Source organism: Propithecus coquereli, unplaced genomic scaffold, assembly GCF_000956105.1.
Source record: "Propithecus coquereli isolate 6110/MARCELLA unplaced genomic scaffold, Pcoq_1.0 Scaffold95, whole genome shotgun sequence".
NCBI classification, from domain to species: Eukaryota; Metazoa; Chordata; class Mammalia; order Primates; family Indriidae; genus Propithecus; species Propithecus coquereli.
Genome location: NW_012155840.1, coordinates 3933398 through 3951538, shown reverse-complemented (window position 1 = coordinate 3951538; position 18141 = coordinate 3933398). Strand labels below are relative to the sequence as shown.

Sequence of the window (18141 nt, the reverse complement as noted above, 5' to 3'; positions counted from 1 at the left end):
GCATTATGATTTTATGACCGACATGCCATTATAATTCCAAATTTTAATTTAGTCTTCAGGCGTGCTGGTTCACTCATTTTAGCAATCTCCATTATTCTAAAATTCTAGGGTAGTTCAAGGAACATTCCTAAGATTATTTTGTTATTTGCTTTGTGCAGATTTTGAGTATCTTTCTATCTTAAGTTTAAATTGCTCCCAGTCTCTGAACATTAATAAAACAAATAACCGAGCTTTGACAATGTATCCCGTTCTTTTTTTTTTTCTTTTTTTTGAGACAGTCTCACTCTGTTGCCTGGGCTAGAGTGTTGTGGTGTCAGCCTAGCTCACAGCAACCTCAAACTCCTGGGCTCAAGCAATCCTTCTGCCTCAGCCTCTTGAGTAGCTGAGACTACAGGCATGCACCACCATGCCCGGCTAATTTTTTCTATATATATTTTTAGTTGTCCGGCTAATTTCTTTCTATTTTTAGTAGAGACGGGGTCTTGCTCTTGCTCAGGCTAGTCTCCTGAGCTCAAACGATCCACCCGTCTCGGCCTCCCAGAGTGCTAGGATTATAGGCGTGAGCCACTGCACCCTGGCCCTATATCCCCTGTTCTGCTACCTGTTGTTCTTACTTGTGGGGAATCCTTTTGTTCCTTTTATCCCTACCCATCCCTGCTGTGCCCCTTGTCATATGGAATGTGGGAAGTATTGTTAGTCAGGTTTTAAATAAGCAAGTTCGCCTTTCCTCTGTATTGAAAAAATCTTCATTAAAAAAAAAAACTGTGGCATTTAGACACCAAATCTTAAAATGACCTATGATTTATCTGTTGAGTTTATTATAGATTGTGTCCAGAAATACATTTATCTTGTTTTAGTCTCCAACAAGAGTTGGTCAAGAAGCCTGGTAGTAGAATTGTCCTTCCTATTTTGAAATATATGACTTCAAATTATGCCTTCGCATGCATACAAAAATCTGCAGTGTTAATTCAGGCTCTGTTCTAATCACTAATTATTTTTTGTTTTTTTCCAGTAAATTTGTATATTCTTGTAAAATTTTGACATAAAGACCGTGCTTATTAAAATGGAAAAATACTCGTTATCAAAGGTATTATAAAATATTAAATGAAAGTAGATAGAGCTTGTGGTACATTAATTAATAAATTTTATATGACAGAGACCAAGGAAAAAAGACATAAAATTATAAAGTAAATAAATAAAATTAATTATTAACTTCCACAAACAAATATGTTTATGTAGAAGCGTTTTTACCTACTAAAGTTTAGAATAATTTCTGGATCAAGATAATTTATGGTGGTGCCTTTCAAAGAGTCCATTTATCTTGTAACTAATACATAGGATGAAATTAATCAACTTTTACCTACAGTGAGAAAATTCAAAAGCCTCGACTTCATAGACCAAATATCTGAACAAATTACTGAAATAGTACAGCAAAATAAGAGCACAGGAGAAACTGCTACAGATACTCCTTTCTTCTCACCTCCTGCTGTGCCCACCCCCCTTCCTAAGTCCTAAGTTTCATGGAGGAGGCTGGGGGGTGGGGGGAGTTGCAGAGCTCTACAGCCCAGTCCCTAACAGGCCACGGACCAATACTGGTCTAAGGCCTGGGAGTTGGGGACTGTAGCCCTACAATAAGCATGATTTTAGCATGTGATAAAAAATTTGATGTATTTGACACACGCTGACTGAAATTCTGACTTTAACTAGTTATACATATTGGGGTATGTTTTTGATAATTCAGAACAGATTGAATGAAGACTCCTATTTAAAAGTTGCATTTTAGGTGTTTTCTTTATTGGGTGCTTCTTAAAGGCATCACATAAATAAGTAAACTTTAGTTTGTAAACTGCTATTTACTTGGATCTGTATAGGAAACACTGTCATGATGATCTGACATGCTCTTTCAGAATACCTTAAAAAATACTAGTCAGACAAAAACAATGAAGATGGAAAATATCCTAGAAATAGTGACATTATATAAAACTTTTGAATGGTTTTATTAATAGTTGGGAACAAATTGTGAATATATCGGTGTAGAAATAATTGCAAAGTAGAGCTACTACACTACCAACAAAAAAGTTATCTGAGGTAGTTGCCAGAAGCAGAACTTAGACAGTTAGAAATGTTTAAAAAAAGGCTCTTCTTGAGTAAAAAAGAAAGTGAGCTTTTGGTTAGTAGAGCACTAGGTTTCAGAGTCGCTATAATGAAGTTTAGCTCAAGCAGGAATAATAGGGCTTTAATGTGTTGTCTTTCTAGTTTAGGCCTAATAACACTTGCATGTGGATGGCCTTATTCATCCATGCACTGGGACAGAACCAGGACCCTAGGCTCCCAATTTTGTTCTTTGGTACAGGGCCATTGTATTTCAGTAAATAGAGGGTTTCTTTCTCTTCTTAGACGTCTAAACAATGGCAATAATTTATAACTAACTGCTCTTCGTTATGTTGCAGAGGCAAATTGTGCAGAAAATTATGGATAATTTTAAAAAGATGAAATACAGGTGGCTCATCTAAAACAGACTCCAATTAAAACCACATTGTATTAAATAGAGCCTGCTTTAGATAGGCTCCTCTTCATGCTAAATATGAATGAAGCAACAATTTTAGGTATAATAGCTGGTATCTGGATTTTAATATGATCAGTTCTCATGCTTCAGGGCCCAAATATTACCAGCTGGTATTAAGAAACCTACCCTCCTATAAGACTCAATTATATTGTTTTCCCCGAGTATTGCATTAGGAATTGAGAAAGTGGCTTTTATGGGGTATAGACTTTTGCATAAAAGTTAGTGCTAAAATTTGATAGTTGTCAAAATTTACATGACACTGTCGTATCTGGAATCTTGTCGAATGCATTATACTATACCTTGGGATGGTGTCTAATTCAAAGATATGGCAGCATGTACCCAATATAATGGGTGAGCAAAGGTGTATTCTATACCTGAGTGTACACAATGTTGTGGCTTATGTAAAATGGCTATACCTGTCACCTTATCAAGAGAATAATTTTTCTAGGTTTTTCCTGGTCTGATATGCTAACATTGACAATTAGCCATGCCTTGACAAATGGCTCTCTTTAATAATGATTTCATGAGTTTGGCAGAAAGTGACCCTATAAAATGATTTGCAAAACTGGTGCTTTTACATGTGCAGATTCTTTTTCATCTTAGTCTTTCTCTGCTTAGTCCAAAAGGCATCCAAGGCTGTGCCTGTTTTTCTGTTTGTGCTTTTAAAGAAATTATTACCTAATGTGAGGGATCCACAGAAGTGACCTCCTAGGGCCCAGGGAGCAGGACTGTTTGTTCCTGAGTTCTCAGTGCCTAAAACAGTGCTTGGCACATGGATAGGTTTCAGTAAATATGTTTTTGAAATAAAGATAAGAGAGAGGAGGAACTAGCTCCGCTTGTCACACACAAGATGACAAGGCGTAGCCCTGACCCTTGTGGTATATGAAGATTGAGCAGTTCTCACTGTTTAATTAAGCGAAGGGAAAGCTCTTTAAAACAGACCAGACCCTCTGCGATTCCACCCTGTTTCCTTCTCTGGACTCCACTCTCGTCTCTTGCGTGGCCTTATTGCCCCAGCAGCCCAGATTGGCTTGTAGTTCTCTGCTCATTCCAGGCTGTTTCCCCTCATGGAGCGTTGTTCCATGTTGCTCCTGTTTTTCCCTAGTCCTAATCTTGCCTGGTTGGCTAGTAAACATGTATTTAAGCTTCATTTAGTCCTACCTTTTTCCTAAAGTAGTTCTAAAGCCCCAAATGAGTGCATGCCCTCTTCTGTTTCCCTGGAATGCTCTGTGTATTTCTACTACTCATCTATACAGTATGTTAAAATTATTTGTATTTTCTCTTGCAGTAGACGGTTTTTTGTGTCAAGAAGCTTCTCTTTATATTTGTTCAAACCCAAACACTGGACACATGTTAGACCATGGTAATTCGTCAATAAATATTTTCCAAATGAGGGTCCATACCAGCCCCCTTAGAAGTTGTAGAATGAAAAACTTTGAATGCTTCTTTAACATGAAATCGTCTCCTTTACTGGATGTGATTGTAAGTCCCTTATTACAAGAGTATGATTATTAATCTAGTTATTTCTGCCATGGTTCAACCAGGATAAGCATATTTAACAGATTTGCTCTGTTGCGTTTATCCTATTATAAGATCATATACTACTCCAGTGCCCCTGGATTGTGTTCTTCAGGGCAGCTGCTGTGTTATGGGGCGACGGGATGGTGATTCAGTGGTGGGTATGGGTTTTTATTTTATGGGAGTTCTTTGGCAATTAGAAGTGCTATTTAGAGGTATTAGGTATTATTTTTATTAGAAAGGTGAAGATTTAGATCTTTGGTTTGTTAATTATGTAAACTGTGAATTAACAAAGGCTAGTTTGTAGCTCAAATTATGAAAATATACTCTTGGGCACCTGGTGGAGGAGGGTAAGTAAATTCATTATTTGTCTTGAGATTTTACAAAGAAAACACACACACATGCACAAACCATAAATGTAGATTTTAAAGACTGTTTAATCTTTGATTTTTGAGAAAAGCTCCACATTTTTATAATATACAAGTTTTCAAGTGTAACTACTAGTGAGGACCAGAAATCTAGATTTCTTAACAATCAGATTTGTCACATTGTGGGAGGAAGGGGAGGAAAAATCCTGCACTTTTTTCTTATTTTTCCTATGTGTAATTTACAATGCTAAATAAAGTTTAGAAAATACAGTTTAACAACAGTAAAACCATTGCCAATAGTTCTGTCCCTGCAGATGTTAATCATTTTAGGGTATTTTCAACTTCTCCTTTCTTTCTCCTGTATACATTTTAAAAATAAAATGAGGTTCATACTCTGTATACTGCTTCATAAGCTGTTTTTTGTTTATCAATATATTATAAGTATCTTTCCCTGTTATTAAATTAATTACTGTGAGTTTTAATGATTTCATAGTAATTTCATGTTTTGTTCAACCATATTAGCTAGCTAGCTTTCTTTTTTCCTTCCTTCCTTCCTCACTCCCTCCCTCCCTTTCTTTCCTCCTTCCCTTCCCTTCTCCTTCCCCTTCCCCTTCCCCTTCCCTCCTTTCTTTCTCTCTCTCTCTCTCTTTTTCTTTCTTTCCTCTTTTGACAGGGTCTCCCTCTATCACCCATTCTGGAATGCAGTGGAAATCATAGCTCACTCGCAGCCTCAAATGCCTACGCTCAAGCCATCCTCCTGCTGTAGCCTCCTGAGTTGCTGGGACTACAAGTGTGAGCCACCATGCCCAGCTATTTTTTTTTTTTTAAGAGACAGGGTCTTGCTGTATTGCCCAGGCTGGTCTTGAACTCCTGGGCTCAAGTGATCCTCCTGTCTCAGTCTCCCAAAGTGCTGGGATTACAGGCATGAGCCACTGTGCCTGGCCTCAACCACATTAGCTCTTTCTTGATTTTATTGTGTAATTTCATAATCCAGTTTTAGACTTTTCCCCGTTAGACTAATATTCTTCCTTATATTTAACATGAACTAAGAGTGCTATAAACTCATCAGTATTCTTTTAAAATCCTATATCTGTTTCTTTATCAGTGTGCTATTTTTCAGATCTGTGTTTTAGTTGAATATTTGAAATGTCTTGTTCTTCAGGCTTAAACACAGGCATACCTGCTTTTATTGTGCTTCGTTTTATTGCACTTTGCAGATATTACATTTTTTACAAATTGAAGCAGCAGCAGGGTTTGAGAGGATTGACTCCAATTTTAAAAGAAGTTCTACTGTGGGTAAGATGCTATCAAACAGCATTGCATGCTACAGAGAAATATTTTGTAAAAGGAAGAGTCATTTTATGTGGCAAACTAGATTGTTTTCTTATTTTAAGAAATTGCCGTAGCCACCCTAACCTTAAGCAATTGTCACTCTGGTCAGTCAGCAGCCATTAACATTGAGGCAAGACTCTCCACCAGCAAAAAGATTACAACTTACTGAAGGCTCAGATGATGGTTAGCATTTGTTAGCAATAAAGTATTTTTTAATTAAGGTATGTACCTTGTTCTTTTAGACATAATGTTATTGCACACTTAATAGACTACAGTATAGAGTAAACATAACTTTTATTTATACTGGGAAACCAAAAAAATCCGTGTGACTCACTTTATTGCGGTGGTCTAGAATGGAACCTGTAGTATCTCCAAGGTAAGCCTGTAAGTGTCCATCATTTGCTCTTTTACCATTATTATTAGTGCCATCAATCCTGCTGTCTGACTTGATCCAACTATAAGGATGGATGTGATTTCTGGATGTACCTGGATGTACCTTAAGTCACTTGTCTTGGTCCATCCCAGTTCTGAACTTCCCCAAACATACAAATATTAAAATTCATTTAGGAGGAATTTAAACCACGGGGCCAAGATTTTCTCTAATTAGTGTAGTGAGTCTTCTGACCGTTTTTTGAGTGTTGTGTTGATGATAGCTTCACTCAAAACAAAAATTATTCATAGAATTGTAATATAAACAAAAAGAAAAGATGTGGTGTTAATGTAACTTTTAGATTAGATTATTGCTGAATAAAGCATCTTTACGACATTAGAGTAGCGTGTTTGGCTAAATTAGGCGATAAAGGTAAACATCAAAGACAGACCTTTCCTGTAAGTCCTTGTGTTTGACTTCCCTATATTTAAAACATTTGCGAAAAATGAAGATAACTTCGCCATCATTTATTTATTTTTCTGGTTGAGACTTTGGAAAAGTAAAAAATCGCAACCCCAGATATTTCATTTTTTCATAACAAGCCTGAGATGATACTTTAGGCACTGTATAAAAGCTACTGATCGGTTAATGACATTTTAAAAATTTTATTATTTATTGCCTTCACACACTGCAAGCGTTTGAAAATCCTACCATTTTTACTACATTTCTAAAAGTCCAGTGCTGCTGGACTTCTCTTTCCCTTTAACAGTAATGTTTATCCATTCGAATGTTGTTTCACAGAAAGGAAAAGTGCATTTGTGTAAAAATATCTGGGGCTTGCCAGGGAATTTTTTCAGAATGCTCTGTGGTTACAAATGAAGCTTATTGTTGTATAAATGGCAAGTTTAAATCATAGAAATTTTTTGCAGTAGCTTGTGGCATGAGTTGATAATCTGTGAATTGTTCTGCATGTGTGTTTGTGTGTGTTTGCATGTGTCAGCCTGCCTGTGAGTAGCTGGATCTTGTGCTGTTCTTCCTCCCCGCCTCCTACCTCTTGTTTAGATACATAAATATGCACAATTTTTAGTCTAAGGCAAGCCTGAAAAGGTGCATATGGAAAGGTGGATGTGTGGGAGAGAGGTATATTCCTCTAATTGTTCTCTTGTGGTTGTTCCACTTGACAAAGTGACACCAATTTCTGAAAAGTTAAGTTTTTTGAATTTGTGGATTTTCTTCTCCAGTCTGTAATTTCTGAAACTTTCTGTAAACAAGATGGCTGGCACGTTCTGGGGACAGAGCAGAGACATAGAACAGAGACAAAGCTGCCCTGAGACGGCAGACACACTTATATTGCTTGTGGTTTTTCAGTACAGCTGCTTTCAGATGGGCCGGCTTGTTCTAAGCTGATTCCACTGCCAAAGCAAGACTGTCACACAGCTGGTAGTACTTACTGTACTTGCGGGAAAGTATGTGATTCATTAGTTGGAACCGTATGTTTTTCACCAGTTCTGGTCATGTTTTTGTTAGGATGTGGTAAAAACATAAGCAGGGGGTGAAGGGACAATGGAAACATGTGACTTCTTAAGGATCGGCCCCAACCCGTCATTAGCTAAATTGTACACCGTAAAATGTCCTCTATACCTCATAAGACAAATGACTTAATTTTTTATTCCTCAGTTGAGGTCATTTAGTCGTAAGTAGTAAAAATTATCAACACTGAGCTCTTTTTCTCTTTTTACTTTCTGTAAAGTATTATGATCCGTTTAAACCCCAAATTATAATATGAGGAGAAGTCATGCAAGTAAAAGACATTAATTTGCTGAAAAATGCCCATGACGGGTGAAGAACCTTAACTGGAGTGAACTCTTGCTACTGATAAAATATGAGTATGGTATTACAGCTAATAAGAAACACTTCTAATACCACAGGATGTGAGGAGAACAGTAAATGAGAGTTTCTTTGTCTATACATGATCAAGCAGGCTCAAGTTGTATGGCTAGAGGAATGAGAGTCTTTCAAGTCATTTTGGTGTCATTAATTGGCTTGTATCAGGGTGTCTGTATGTAATGGTCAATCCTGGTATCGTACAGAACCGCTGGTATGAGCTGCATTGAATACTGGCCTGTTATTGGGTAGTTTTTCAGGTTGTAAATATTTTACAACTGTACAGGCCTAACCATATGCTTTGGAAAATGAATACTGTCACTGCTGTATTGTGTTCTCTTTACGAAGGTATTTGTTTCAAAATTTGCTTTCTTCTACTTCATTATGCCACTGGTGATGTTTTACCTTTGTCCCCAACTCCCATACCTGCTGTTGAGATAGGAGATATTTTCTAAGTTTTCTAGGTAAAATACTGGCAGATGATGGCTCTACCCTCTGACTCTGTTTTTCAACTGTTCCCTTCTAGAGTTCTGCACCATTCATGCCTCACCACATAGACTCCTGCAATTGCTGGACTCTGCAGAATTAGAACCAGGTCTGTCTCTCACAATTAGCTCGACTGGCTGCAGCATAAATAAAGGAATGCGCTCAGGGGCTGTAGTCTGTGACACGGTTTAACAGAGCGTAAAAAGGTGCATCTGTTGCGTGCCCAGATTCAGTCGCCTCACTGTCACTGGGAAGTTATCGACACGGAGACATGCCCGTGCTGTTTGGTAAACAAGGGCAGGTATTAAATTAACTGGGCCGTGAGTGTGCAAAAGTGCTGCTTTATTAAAAGCCCTGCTATCTCAGCTCACTGCTGGGTGACAGGCAGTCGCTAGAGTATCTATTAAGATGACTCATGGCACTGAATACTTCAACACTCTGTCCTCACTTCCAGAGAGGACCATTGACCTTTGAGAGCCTGATTAGGGAGGAGAAAAAAGGAGAAAGAAAACAGAAGGCAGGATGTATGTGCGTGTGTTTACCTTTTACAGTTGGTGGGCTAAGCTAGGAGGAGGTGAGCACTCAGTACCCCAGAGCGAAGTTTTAGTTTAAATTGGACTTCTGAATCCAGTACCAAATTGAAGCCAGTTTTTTGTTTTTGTTTTTGTCTGTGTTTCCTGCCCTTCTGCCTCACCCTACTCATGGCTGGTACTTGATTTGAAGTCTGAAATAATGAGGGGATTACCATGTAAGCAAAGTTTCTCTCTGTCTGTCTACACTGGGTAGACAACAAACCTCTTGAAATATACTCTCAAGTAATACAATTAGACTCTTGTTATATTCTTTAAGCATTTGTTTGCCTTCGCACTTAATATTTTTAATGGAAAAAACACATTTTAAAGGTGTTTTGCATTCATTCATCAAATGTAATGATTTTTAAGGTTTGTTTTTCCTGCAGCTTCAGGAATGCTTCACAGAATACATGTGTTACATGTATTGTCCTGTTGAGTTGTTCTTCGTTTTCCTGGTCTTACCATCTTTGAGCAATCTGCTTAGGATATACCAAGATCTGTAGGCAAACATCATAAGATAATTTTCAATACATACATCTGTGCTAAAGAGACTGTTATTTCTGAAGAGTTCCTGCTCCCCTCCTGGTTGTGTTTCTTTTTAGGGCCCCCAACTAGCTCCTCATCCATTAGAACATGAGGTAATGCTAATGGTATCTAGCCCCACACAGCTTGGACCAAAAGTGATTCCAGTTGGCCATATTTGAATGCGAATGGCCAGAAGGTGCTATACATTCTCCGCTGTAACTGGAAGTGCTCACCTTGGAAATCTCTCTTCTGGTGGTAGAGGCCCTTTGGTCCTCTTCCTGGAGATCTGACAGCCACACTTGCATTCCTGCTGTCCAGACTTATCGTTTATTGCTAGTTATCTTTATGTAGTGATGTCTGGATGTAGGAGTGGGACGCAACAAGGTGGGGGTTGGGAGGGTACAGAGGAAGCATCCTTTCTCATTGTTTGCTCAGAGGAGAGGCTCAGACAGGAAAGTATCCCACTATCTGGAGAGTTAGTGATGCCTCAGAATCTCTTTATCTTTGTAACATCTCTGCTGTATGAAGTTTAATAAGCCAGCTGTGCAGTTTTTAAAAAGCAAGTGGATTCCATTTTTCATTTGGTTCCCCCCTCCCCTTTGCTCTGAGCTTTCACTCCCTATTTCCTTATTTCCCCCCTTTCTCCTTTCCTTTATCTCAGGGGAGTTCTTTGAGTAGCAAGACTGAAAAAGAGCTGAGGTTTATGTTAGAAGAAATTAAGGTTAATGATCATTGGCTCATTTTCATATTCTGTGGGTGTGGATGGAGGAGTAATCAGTGCAGGTGGCCCTGCCAGTTGGGAGTTTTTCTTTGTCATCAAGAAAATAAGGAGAGTGCAGGGATTGAATTACCACAACTATTTCAGGACTAAACATATTTCATTTCCCGATTGGGTCTGGTTTAAGGACACAAAGCTGACATTAATTTTATCCAAAGAAAGCACAGTAATTTTTTTTTTGTTTTATAATTTGACTGAATGCATAGGGTAGATGCGTGTTCAAATTTAATTCTAGTATAATCTTACAAATAATTCTCTGAAAAGCAAAGGGGTTTTGATTCAGTTTGACAGTTTATGTTTCTGTGCCCAATTACCACTTAGTTATTGAATGTTAAAGAGCTGCTTTCTAAAATGTGCACTCTGACTGCACCAGTTGGCTTCCCAGCTGCCTGCTATTACATGTGAGGTGCTCTCTTCTAACTTTTTAAAGGATGTACACATTTAAAGTAGTTATGTTTAGCTAGCAAAGGAAGTGGGGGATTTGGTTAGGAAGTGCTTGCTGGCCTTGAAAAACTATCTTGTGTGCATTCTAATTTCAGCCACATAAAGATCATTTTTAAAGCAATATTTGTTGGATTAAAAAGAAAATTAAATGCCTAAGTATACTAGGGAGATAACCTTGATTTTAAAAAACATATGACTTCCATTTGGAACTATTTCTTAAAGTTTTTAATGTGTTTTGAATATCACCGATGTAACTTTCTACAAGTGAGGTATTTTGATTCGGTACATAGAAAAGAAAGATTTTTCACCAGAAACAATAAAAGTCATTGAGGAAGAGTGTCAACACTTGCCATGCATGGTAGGTTTTGCTTTCTTAGCAGAATGCAGCAGGCAGCTCAAGTGACCTGATCTGTTTTTAAAGCACGAGGTTTATTTGGCTGTTACAATGTGAGTATAACATTAATGATACTAATGTAAAATTAACTTTTGTGTTGTGTGAGCATTTTTTCTTGTTTCCACTTTTAAAATTACAAATATTTCTTTGTGTATGTATCTAGTTCTGTTGCCATAGTGAACATTTTTATAACTTTGTTTAGGCCATAAGAAGTTTGGTATAATCAGGTAGTTTGGCAAGTACAAATGAAGGTGGCTTTTGGTTTTCATAGCCTTGTGGTATGAGTCCACATGCAGTTGAATATTGATTGTATGGCCATTAATATAAATACTTTGTTCGGCTTATTAATAACACATGAGGAGACCATGCCCAAACATTAAGAGGGCAAGAACATTTTAGTGGTTTCTGGAAACTCCTTGTTTTGAAGAAATAAGGTTTAAAGAAAAAAACCCAAAAAACGGGTAGTTAAGAGTTTTGAAGTAGTTTTAAAGAGTGTTAAAATATTTTACAAAGAAATTTAGTGTGTTTTAAGAAATTCTTGACTAAGCTAAAACTTATTATTAGATGAAGTAATCTTTTGAAATCTATATGATTTCCAAGTTTGACATTTAAACAAATCATGTTCTTTGTTTTAAGAAACATTTAAAAAGGGACAAACATACCCAGTAAGCCATTTTCTGAGGTAACATTATTTCTTGTGCTTTGCTTTGCTTTTTTTACCGAGTCCTTTTTGCCTTGCCTACTACTGATAGGGCTTAAAACTGGCCTCACTGGGTTTTCTCAAAGGCTTTTGGAAAGATCCATTCACATTATGGCCCATATACATTAATATTAGCCAAGAAAAGAGCAACTATGAATTAATGCAGCCTCATTTTACCATTTATCTGTTATGCATTGGGAGAATTTAAAAGAGCAAATAATTTAAACTAATGTTTTTCTTGCATGTAAGTTAGATCCTTAAAATCAGCTATACATACAGTGCTGTAATGCTGAAATTTTAAAACAGTCTGTTGAAATGCTTTAGAAATGCTTTACAGAGTATGCTTGTTTAAGCTGTTCTGATGGTTTTCTCTACAGGCTCCTTAGCTATAACAATACTCTTCTACCCTATTCACTTGCACCTATCTGTTAGTGCTCTTTACTTTGGTCTTTGATTTCTTTCAAAAGTTCCTCCTTTTGGGTACATAGAATATAACAGACTAAATCGATCGTTCTTTTCTGCTAACTGTGTATCAGAATTTTAAACTCATCATGCCAGGGAATAATTCAGTCTGGTACAGTATTCCCTTTCTCTTCCAGTTCTTAACTCCTGAGTCTGTGCTGCACTTTGAATCTCTTAGTGCTGATCTGACTATTTTTTCTATCTCATTTACCGGGAATCTGTGCATCAATGAGGGGTGTATGTGTGTTTTTACATACACAATAACATACTTTAACAAGGCTCTCAGCGAGCACTGATGTGCGGTTTAATTTTACCATCATTTGGTAAAAATACATGCATTAAACAGATACCAAGTTTCTGTCTTGCATCTAATCTCCTCCTCCTGTTTTACATTTCCTTTCCCTGATTCAGGCAGCAAACTGATTTAAATCCTCAACATAACCTGTAAAATAAATGTTTATTCCTATCAGGGAGCCTACAGAATGAAGTTGTACATGGTTCCTTAAAAGTAGAGAAATAATAGCGCATAATTAAGTATTTAAAGGGTCACCTAAAATTGTTGTTCTTTAGATGTTTCATCCTTAGCCCTTTTTTTTTGTAATGACATTGCACTGCCAGTTAGTGTGAGTTGTGGGAGCAACAGACTCCTAAAATATCCTTCTCTGGGCCTGGCCACCCAATAACTATGTGAAGAGGTGTTTAATGAATTATCACAGAGCTAGGTATAACTGATGCAATCTGTGCAGCTATTGCTGTCAAAAAATTGTGCCTCTAAGAGGGATCAACCACATTATATATTGTAATTTAAGATACACTCCCTTGGATTTAGTGAAGAAACCACTAAACTTTTTCTGAGATTTGGCAGGATATATCCTCTGGTAGCCTTACCAAATGGATTGCAATCAAGTGTATCTGTAATAGTGAGCTTGAATTCACAAAACAAGCAACTCAGTTCATTGCTTTATTAACCCACATCCATCTAGGGCATAGATGTTCTTTATGTATCATTTTGAGTTATTCAACACTGAAGGGATTCGTATGATTACTAACTTTGTCTACATTAAAGGCGTTATGCAAATACTGATAAAAATTTTAGTTAAAGTCATCAGAGGGAGTTGTAGGTTCTTAAATTTATTGACTAATGAATAAAACCTGTTTTCCTATTGTCCTTCACTACTTCTCTAGAGTAGGCCCAAATAAAAATGATCTCATGGGGTTTAGGAATGAAAGTGAGAAATAACTAGATAAAATTTTATAATTTTTGGAGCTGTAAAATTTGGGATTTGCATCCTTGATTTCCACCTCTCTCATTTGAAAATGATGAGGCTCATGATGTAAGAAAAAAGACCATGGTCATACAACCAACAAGAGATTGAAATAGACAAGAGTTCTAGTGTCTAGACCAGAGTTGTACAAAAGAAATAATAATGCAAGCCACATATGCAATTTAAAATTTTCTAGTAGCCACATTACAAAAGTAAAAAGAAACAGGTGAGGCTGGATGTAGTGCCTCACACCTGTAATCCTAATGATTCAGGAGGCCAATGCAGGAGGATCGCTTGAGGTCAGGGATTCGAGAAAAACCTGGAAAACACAGTGAGACCCCATCTCTACCAAAAAGAAAATATTAGACTGGTGTGGTGATGTGCACCTGTAATCCTAGCTACTTGGGATGCTGAGGCAGGTGGACCACTTGAGCCCAGGAGTTCAAGGTTACACTCAGCTGTGATCATGCCACTACATTCCAGCTGGGGCAACAGAGGGAGACCCCTGTCGCAGTAGAAAAGCAACAGGTGAAATAGATTTTAACAATATATCTTATTTAAGCTAGCATATCAAAAATTATCATTTGCATGTATAATAAATATAAAAAAATATAATTAATCTGAATGTTATTGAGAAATTTTACATTCCTCTTTTCGTACTGAGTCTTCAAAATCCAGTGTGTAGTTTACACTTTCAGCACACCTCAATTTGGACTAGCCACATTTCAAGTGCTCAATACGTACATGTGGCTAGTGGCTACCATATTAAATGGCTTAGGTATAGATACCAGTCGAGTTTTCTTTCCACCATAGCAGTGCAGTAGCTTTTAAAGTGTTGACTTGGATTTTTACAGTGCTTAGTTTGATTAATTTAGGAGACTTGGTGACTATGATACACAAATGAAAAATTAACTGAAACTTTGGGGTTACAAGTTTTTGATAGAAGCACATTGCTTAGAAATCACCTTTCTCATCAACATTTTTGATTCCTTGGTAAATGCTAAGCAATACCTCAAACAAGTAAATATTTTGAAGTTATTTGTTAACTTCCTTTCTTCCTCACTTTACCCCCCATGAAGCCATGCTTTCTCAGTTTTGCTAACCACAGACACAGTATAGGCAGTGTTGTGGGAGAAGGTAATGTCTCTTTCTTCTTTTGGAGGCTGAAGGCAATATACCCTGGCGCTGCCCTGAGCCGAGGCTGTCCACCATCTGTGTAAGGAATTCACAATCCCAGACAAAAGAAATTGGCAAAGTCTTCCCTCTGTCTGCTCTCCAGATCCTCAAGATAGCCATAAAACACCTGGACAAAATCAGCAGGTGATGGCAAGGAAAGGAGAATGATCAGTCACAGGCGTTGTTGAATCCTTTGAACATTACTTATGGCCTGGACATTGCTGTCACCAGGCACAGTTTGATCTTGGGTGAGTTTTCTGGAAGAGCTTTATTCTCTGGCTCTGTGACAACAGTGGAACCAGATAACATTGCGGATATGGGAGAAAAGAGCAAAGTCCGAGGATTCCCTGCCTTAAGGTATGGCAGTTCCAGGTGGTGTTACCTCTATGTGTGAAAGAACATCCTCCAGAAATAAGTCATATCACCAGATGCATAACGTGTGCTCTTTAGATCAGCATTCTTACTGTAAACCTGCTAGAGGGCTTAAAATATTTCCTCGTCTACTTATAATTCATAAATTATTCTCAGAATGATCAGCATTGTTCATATGATCTCTTTTTTTAATATAGTTTAAAATCTATTTTCTGAACTTACACTGAAAAACAAGAGTTGGCATTATGGTATCTATAGGCTTTTAAAAATCTTTTGTGGTGATAGCCTACATATCTGTACAACTTGTGTCCCTAAGACCTCTCTGTACCGGTTTGTTGGGTAAATGTAGCACTAAAACCTTCAAAAAGGTCACTTAATTTTATTTTTTCAGCATACTCATTTTATGTCACATGACTTGCTTCCATATCTTCTGTTTTGATACTCTATATATAGATTCAGTGAGTACTAAGACATCAGTTGTGTTATCTGAAATTTTTATAATACCATGTGGTGGCAGAATAGCATATCATAGAGTCTGGTAGGTAAAGGGCACATTTTTAATGGACCAGGAATTTTGCCATAAGAAAGGACACTGTTGCTAGTAGAAGCTCTGAGCAAAGTCCTTACGCTGTTTCCTCTTCATCGGTCAGTAAGAGTTTAATACAGTGGTATTTAGTTTTGTTTGCCACTGCCTATTTTCAGGGTCATATTTTAGCTATGATCTTCATTTCCAGTGATAAGGCTAAACCAAAGCAGAAGCTGCCCTGTTTAATTCAGAATTATCCTCTCTCCCTTTGGCTCTGTCTACAAATATAACCCCTTTTTCATATAAATGGCGTCAAGCTTCATTGAATTTAGCTTTGTCTTGTTAAGTACATTAATGCTGTGTTCTGTCATTCATTACATGAGAATTAGTTGTCTATTAAAAGTGGGGGTTTTGTTTGGAGCCTGATCTTCATGGGAAGAAGGCCATACATGGCTTAATTTCCCAAGTGCATTCAACGCTGGACTTGTTTATCTGTGACTTGTTGTATGCCGCTGAAAGTGTCATGTAAAATACTGATTCTACCGTTGGGAGGCCCACCTTATTTTAAGCAAGGAAACCTAAAAGAGAACAACACTTAATCACCTTCCTTTTTGAAAATCCCCTTTCCCCCATGTATTTTTGTCACATTTTTTAGTGATCTATACAGCGTCCTTAGAGTGTGTTACAGAAAGTGTTAATATCTTAGAGCAGCAGTAATAATAATCCTTTTACTCAGGGTAATCATGTGCTAATCCACTGGTAAGTCAAAAGTATTAGATCATTTGAAATTCATTGTGTCAGCTCAGTTGAAATAACTGGTATGGTGCTATAAACATTTAGAGAAAGGGAGTCTTTGAACCCAAATAATAATGTCAAATAGTTTGTTAGTGTTACATTCTCATGTTTAAGGGTTTCGTAAGCTCAACCCATGGACAAGAGCATTTCAGTTTATATCAGTATGTAATATATTTTTTTAACTGAAGGTTTATTTTTATTTTGTTATTTGGGGAAAGTTTCTTTTCTTCTGGCATTTATGGACTGGGTTTTTATGGTACAGTTTTCACTTTGCAGTCACAGGAAGCCTGATGTGCCAGATGGGTGCTTTTTTAAATTTTTTTGTTTTGTTTTAAAGAAAACTATTCTTGTTTTTCTAAAGCATTATGTTGGGCTTGAGTTTTCTCCTTGCATAATATCTTTCATATTCTTGGGGAAAACATTGATGATACACATATTTATTTTTCGGTGAATATTTTAACTGGAAAGTTTTGTTTCATATTTCCCCTTTCCTTCGGATCAGAGCGACCCTTTCCTTGGAATTTTTGTAATTCATGTGAATTATTCTTTTCCCCTCTCTCATTCTAAGGCCGCAGTTGACCTAGAGCCTTGTAAGATAAGATTGCTTGTTTTAGTGCTCTTTGCACCCAACACATGGTAGATGTTCAATAAAAAATATTTTCAATTGCTTCACTTATAAAAATGCTGGGAAATTTGGTAACTTAATTAAAGCTGTTGCCATATCAATATATGAATATTTTTGGTGATGAATCATTCTCTTTTCTTCTTTCCTGAAAATCAGTTGAATTTTGGAGGAGCTCCTCTTTCTTCGGAGCCTGCAAGTATTATGCTCCACCTTTGTGAGACTACTCAACTATTGGCAAGGCTTGTGTTAGAGCTTCTCAGAAGAAGCACCAGCTCAATTAATTTTGTTTTCTAAAAATGCATGACTTAAGTAATTGGGCAGTCATAACTCATGTAGAAAGGATGAATATTTGCCCTTTCTGGACCTCATGTTCTCACTCCTTGCTTCAACCCAACCTCTGATTTGTAATCTCGGAGAATTTGTAGGTGCTCTAATCCCAGGGTTTATTAAGTGCTGTATGCGAAATTCCACTCCTCCTTTTGAGGATGAAATTTGCAGACCTTTTTGCTAATTGCATTCTATAAATAAGGAGAGAGCCCTGCACATTATGTTCAATATTGTGTCTCAAGTCCACTGCCACGTTCCAGGTGGCTTTCTTCCTTCTGGGTCCTCCCATGAACAGATCCTGGTAATGAAAAGGTTCATTATTTAAAAAGCAGACCATAGGATAGCTTTCTCTTTGCTGTTATGGAATGAACTGAAATCTATGTAGCTGAAATTTGGGCTAGAGCGAAGAGATGTTGTTGAATGCAACCTGAGCATTTTCAAGGCATAGCCGAGCTCAGAGAATAAGGCAGCCAGATGGTCTTGTTTAAAAAATCACAGAGGCAGTGTGGCTAACCAGCAGAGAATCAACTCCCCCTGGCCCCAGCCATCTCAGGGAGTGGTTGGGCAAGATACGCCCCAAAGAATTGGCCTCACTGATAGGGTAGCTAGCAGTCCACTTGGTATGGGATTGGGGATTCTTTTTTTTTTTTTTTTTT

At 37.4% G+C, this 18141-nt stretch overlaps 1 protein-coding gene across 2 annotated transcripts in view; it reads left to right on the top strand.

Annotated features, from left to right (window-relative positions):
- The window catches only part of BNC2 (basonuclin 2), a 403512-nt gene that overhangs the window by 211150 nt on the left and 174221 nt on the right, over positions 1-18141 (top strand). The window contains exon 5 of one of the 2 annotated variants that reach the window (XM_012665017.1): positions 14031-14034. The exons of the other annotated variant lie outside the window; for it this stretch is intronic. The gene's annotated coding sequence lies outside the window, so the exon portion shown is untranslated. The remainder of the gene's footprint in view (positions 1-14030; positions 14035-18141) is intronic. 2 annotated transcript variants of the gene reach the window in all.